Below are 6,000 nucleotides of genomic sequence, written 5' to 3'. Positions count from 1 at the left end.
GGACTCCACCCCCGGCAGACAGTAGTTGGACAGCGGGGGGGGGGGGGGTCAGTAGTCAGACAGTAGTTGGGCAGTGGGGGGGGGTCAGTAGTCAGACAGTAGTTGGACAGTGGGGGGGGGTCAGTAGTCAGACAGTAGTTGGACAGTGGGGGGTCAGTAGTCAGACAGTAGTTGGGCAGTGGGGGGTCAGTAGTCAGACAGTAGTTGGGCAGTGGGGGGGGTCAGTAGTCAGACAGTAGTTGGACAATGGGGGGGGTCAGTAGTCAGACAGTAGTTGGACAGTGGGGGGTCAGTAGTCAGACAGTAGTTGGGGCAGTGGGGGGTCAGTAGTCAGACAGTAGTTGGACAGTGGGGGGGGGGCAGTAGTCAGACAGTAGTTGGACAGTGGGGGGTCAGTAGTCAGACAGTAGTTGGACAGTGGGGGGTCAGTAGTCAGACAGTAGTTGGACGGGGGGGGGTCAGTAGTCAGACAGTAGTTGGACAGTGGGGGGTCAGTAGTCAGACAGTAGTTGGACAGGGGGGGGTCAGTAGTCAGACAGTAGTTGGACAGTTGGGGTGCAGTAGTCAGACAGTAGTTGGACAGTGGGGGGTCAGTAGTCAGACAGTAGTTGGACAGTGGGGGGTCAGTAGTCAGACAGTAGTTGGACAGTGGGGGGTCAGTAGTCAGACAGTAGTTGGACAGGGGGGGCAGTAGTCGGACAGTAGTTGGACAGTTGGGGTGCAGTAGTCAGACAGTAGTTGGACAGTGGGGGGTCAGTAGTCAGACAGTAGTTGGACAGGGGGGGGCAGTAGTCGGACAGTAGTTGGACAGTTGGGGTGCAGTAGTCGGACAGTAGTTGGACAGTTGGGGTGCAGTAGTCAGACAGTAGTTGGACAGTTGGGGTGCAGTAGTCAGACAGTAGTTGGACAGTGGGGGGTCAGTAGTCAGACAGTAGTTGGACGGGGGGGGCAGTAGTCGGACAGTAGTTGGACAGATGGGGTGCAGTAGTCAGACAGTAGTTGGACAGTGGGGGGGCAGTAGTCGGACAGTAGTTGGACAGATGGGGTGCAGTAGTCAGACAGTAGTTGGACAGTGGGGGGTTCAGTAGTCAGACAGTAGTTGGACAGTGGGGGTCAGTAGTCAGACAGTAGTTGGACAGTGGGGGTCAGTAGTCAGACAGTAGTTGGACAGTGGGGGGTCAGTAGTCAGACAGTAGTTGGACAGTGGGGGGTCAGGCAGGACAGTAGTGGGTGGGGGGCAGTAGTCAGAACAGTAGCTTGGACAGATTGCGGGGGTCTAGTAGTCAGACAGTAGTTGGACAGTTGGGGGGTCCAGTAGATCAGACAGAAGTTGGGACAGGGGGGGGTCAGTAGTCAGACAGTAGTTGGACAGTTGGGGGTGCAGGTAGTCAGACAGTAGTTGGACCAGTGGGGGTGTCAGTAGTCAGACAGTAGTTGGACCAGATGGGGGGTCAGTAAGTCCAGACAGTAGTTGGACAAGTGGGGGTCAGTAGTCAGACAGTAGTTGGACAGGGGGGGGCAGTTAGTCGGACAGTAGTTTGGACAGTTGGGCGTGCAGTAGTCAGACCAGTAGTTGGAACAGTGGGGGGTCAGTACGTCAGACAGTAGGTTGACAGGGGGGGGCAGTAGACGGACAGTAGTTGGACCAGATGGGGTGCAGTAGTCAGACAGTAGTTGGACAGTGGGGGGTCAGTAGTCAGACAGTAGTTGGACAGTGGGGGGTCAGTAGTCAGACAGTAGTTGGACAGTGGGGGGTCAGTAGTCAGACAGTAGTTGGACAGTTGGGGTGCAGTAGTCAGACAGTAGTTGGACAGTGGGGGGTCAGTAGTCAGACAGTAGTTGGACGGGAGGGCAGTAGTCGGACAGTAGTTGGACAGTTGGTGGGTCAGTAGTCGGACAGTAGTTGGACAGTGGGGGGTCAGTAGTCAGACAGTAGTTGGACAGTGGGGGGCAGTAGTCGGACAGTAGTTGGACAGTTGGGGCGCAGTAGTCAGACAGTAGTTGGACATTGGGGCGCAGTAGCAGTAGTCAGACAGTAGTTGGACAGTGGGGGGTCAGTAGTCAGACAGTAGTTGGACAGTGGGGGGTCAGTAGTCAGACAGTAGTTGGACAGTGGGGGGCAGTAGTCAGACAGTAGTTGGACAGTCAGTAGTCAGACAGTAGTTGGACAGTGGGGGGTCAGTAGTCAGACAGTAGTCAGTGGGGGGTCAGTAGTCAGACAGTAGTTGGACAGTGGGGGGTCAGTAGTCAGACAGTAGTTGGACAGTGGGGGGTCAGTAGTCAGACAGTAGTTGGACAGTGGGGGGTCAGTAGTCAGACAGTAGTTGGACAGTGGGGGTCAGTAGTCAGACAGTAGTTGGACAGTGGGGGTCAGTAGTCAGACAGTAGTTGGACAGTGGGGGTCAGTAGTCAGACAGTAGTTGGACAGTTGGGGGTCAGTAGTCAGACAGTAGTTGGACAGTCAGTAGTCAGACAGTAGTTGGACAGTGGGGGGTCAGTAGTCAGACAGTAGTTGGACAGTGGGGGGTCAGTAGTCAGACAGTAGTTGGACAGTGGGGGTCAGTAGACAGATAGTAGTTGGACAGTTGGGGGTCAGTAGTCAGACAGTAGTTGGACAGGGGGGGGTCAGTAGTCAGACAGTAGTTGGACAGTGGGGGGTCAGTAGTCAGACAGTAGTTGGACAGTGGGGGGTCAGTAGTCAGACAGTAGTTGGACAGTGGGGGGTCAGTAGTCAGACAGTAGTTGGACAGTGGGGGGCAGTAGTCAGACAGTAGTTGGGCAGTGGGGGGTCAGTAGTCAGACAGTAGTTGGACAGTGGGGGGCAGTAGTCAGACAGTAGTTGGACAGTGGGGGGTCAGTAGTCAGACAGTAGTTGGACAGTGGGGGGTCAGTAGTCAGACAGTAGTCCCTTAGGGTTCTGCTTTATATCATTTGTTCCATGGTAGATGAAATTCAAAGTGTTTGCCCTGACCCCTCAATGTTTGCCCCCAGCCCTGAGTGTTTGCCCTGACCCCTGAGTGTTTGCCCCCAGCCCTGAGTGTTTGCCCCGACCCCTGAGTGTTTGCCCCCAGCCCTGAGTGTTTACCCCCAACCCCTGAGTGTTTGCCCCTGACCCCTGAGTGTTTACCCCCGACCCCTGAGTGTTTACCCCTGACCCCTGAGTGTTTGCCCCCGACCCCTGAGTGTTTGCCCCCAGCCCTGAGTGTTTGCCCCGACCCCTCAATGTTTGCCCCCAGCCCTGAGTGTTTGCCCTGACCCCTGAGTGTTTGCCCCCAGCCCTGAGTGTTTGCCCCGACCCCTGAGTGTTTGCCCCCAGCCCTGAGTGTTTACCCCGACCCCTGAGTGTTTGCCCCCAGCCCTGAGTGTTTACCCCGACCCCTGAGTGTTTACCCCAACCCCTGAGTGTTTGCCCCTGACCCCTGAGTGTTTACCCCCGACCCCTGAGTGTTTACCCCTGACCCCTGAGTGTTTACCCCTGACCCCTGAGTGTTTGCCCCCGACCCCTGAGTGTTTGCCCCCGGCCTTGGGTGGCACCTAAATCAGCGCTGACACCCGGCACATTCCTGCAAATATTTTCTTTTCCTCCTGACAGAACCGCCATTCAGAGCTCTGCGCCGGGATAACAAGTTTCCATTCTGAAGAGAGGAACCAGCGCTGCGGCCGGGGGGGGAAGGAAGGGGGGAGAAAGGGGGGAGTGGGGGGCGCGGGGTCGTTAGTTCCCGATTAGGGAGTTAATTTGGGTTCAGAGCCGTGAGGGTCAGCCCTGGGGGTCCGTTCCCGATCCTCCATTACAGGATTCTAGGGATAATGGCATTCCCGTATTTCAGATCTTTCTGGATAACAGGTTTCCCACATTACAGACTCCATACCTGTACTGTAATAATGATTAACCCCCCCCCCCCAAATTCCCTATATACACCTCTCCTGTGAGTATGATGGGGGCTCATTTATCAACACTGGGCAAATTTGCCCATGGGCAGTAACCTATGGCAACCAATCTAATTGTTGCATTCATTCTCCTACTGGCCGTTGGCTGAAGAAAAGACAATTGCTGATTGGTTGCTATGGGTTACTGCCCATGGGTAAATTCACCCAGTGTTGATAAATGAGCCCCCCTGCCTGTGCCCCCACTATCTGAGTGCCCCCCGCCCGTCACATTCTGGCCCCCGTGCCAAGGAACGCACAGGACAGGGTGGAAATGCCATAGATCAGCAGGGCCATCAATCCAAGTGACAAAGTCCGGCCCCACACTCTATGCAGAAAGGCCGCCTCTCCCCAACTGTCATCGCAGCCGTCCCATAAAAATCTCAGCTGTCACCGAGCGGAACATACCATCCCGGAGAAGGGGCACATCTGCTGCTGGCACGGGAACATTCCATTGGCTGCGGGATTCCTGGGCATGTGGGGCCGTCACTTCAAGGGCAGCATTAACCCTTTCAACTCGGAGCTGCCCCTGAAACCCCAGGCCCTTGGCTCATCCACTATAGAGATATACACCTACCTACCTACCTACCTGCACGTACCTATATACACTATAGAGATATACACCTACCTACCTACCCGTACCTATATACACTATAGAGATATACACCCACCTACTTACCTACAATACCTACCCCGTACCTATATACACTATAGGGATATACACCTACCTACCTTCCTACCCGTACCTATATATACTATAGAGATATACACCTACCTACCTACCCTTACCTATATACACTATAGAGATATACACCTACCTACCTACCTGCCTGCACTTACCTATATACACTATAGAGATATACACCTACCTACCTACCTGCCTGCACTTACCTATATACACTATAGAGATATACACCTACCTACCTACCCGTACCTATATACACTATAGAGATATACACCTACCTACCTACCTACCCGTACCTATATACACTATAGAGATATATACACACACCCACCCACACACCATAATGATGGCATTTTCCCGTCATTATATGGCACAGGAATCAGACATGGGGATAAAGGGACAGACTTATTACAAGGAGACAAGTTTGAATGTTTGTTCTGCCCACATAACCCACACACAGTCGGCTAATGTAACAAGTGGGTACAACTAACAATAACAAAGCAGTTATTAAACTCCCTAAAGCCTTCAACCAATAGTGTCTATAATATCTGTTGTTCTGCCTGCTGCCTATTTGTACATATCCCATTTCTATTATGGAGAGAAACTCATCTGCATCCCAACTCCACCCCCTCAACTCATTGAGTAGAACTAAACACCTAAAAGTAAGTCATTGTCTTTTATAAGCCGGTGCTGACCCAGTGTAGATTAGAAGCATTGCTGATCTACCAGTGGATCTGGTACCTCTACCCTATTATTATACAGAATTCCCTCTCTCCAACATATTAGACATCAATTTTCTTATAATAGACCAGATCAACCAAGGCACAGTTACTGAGCAGACTGTGTTTCTCTCCTGTGTAACAAGGGGGAAAGAAAAGTCACACAATAAAGATTCAGCTAAAGTCTCGCCCCAAGCTCAAAGTGCCAGAGCAGGACTGTGATTGGTTGGCTGGTGTGTATGTTTAAAGGAGATATAAACCCTGCTGCTCAACCAAATTTGACTCAGTTGGTGCTACAAATCCCACAATAATGTAACATATAATGAAGGGTGAGGCATGCTGGGAGCTGTAGTCCATCAGGGTTGTATTCTTAAAGCAATATTGCCCAATAAAACTTTCCCCCAATGAGAATCCCAGCTGATGTGAGTAAATCCGGCTCCCTGTTCTCTGTTCCTGCAATTGGAGTTGGGAGCAATAAGCACACTGGGAGCCCCTCCTGTTGCTGGGGGATAGTGCCCATAGGGGCATTTGTTGCACATAATTGTATTGTTTCCCCCCATCCAGAGTGTGGGCTCTATTAACCCTGCACTTCCGGTGGGGTAAATAATTTTCAACTGATAGGTGCCCTTTAACTAATTAATGCCCATGGGCCACTGACAGTTAGAGAGTCTC

Source organism: Xenopus tropicalis, chromosome 2 (assembly GCF_000004195.4).
Source record: "Xenopus tropicalis strain Nigerian chromosome 2, UCB_Xtro_10.0, whole genome shotgun sequence".
Lineage (NCBI taxonomy): Eukaryota > Metazoa > Chordata > Amphibia > Anura > Pipidae > Xenopus > Xenopus tropicalis.
Note: the sequence above shows the minus strand (reverse complement) of the source record.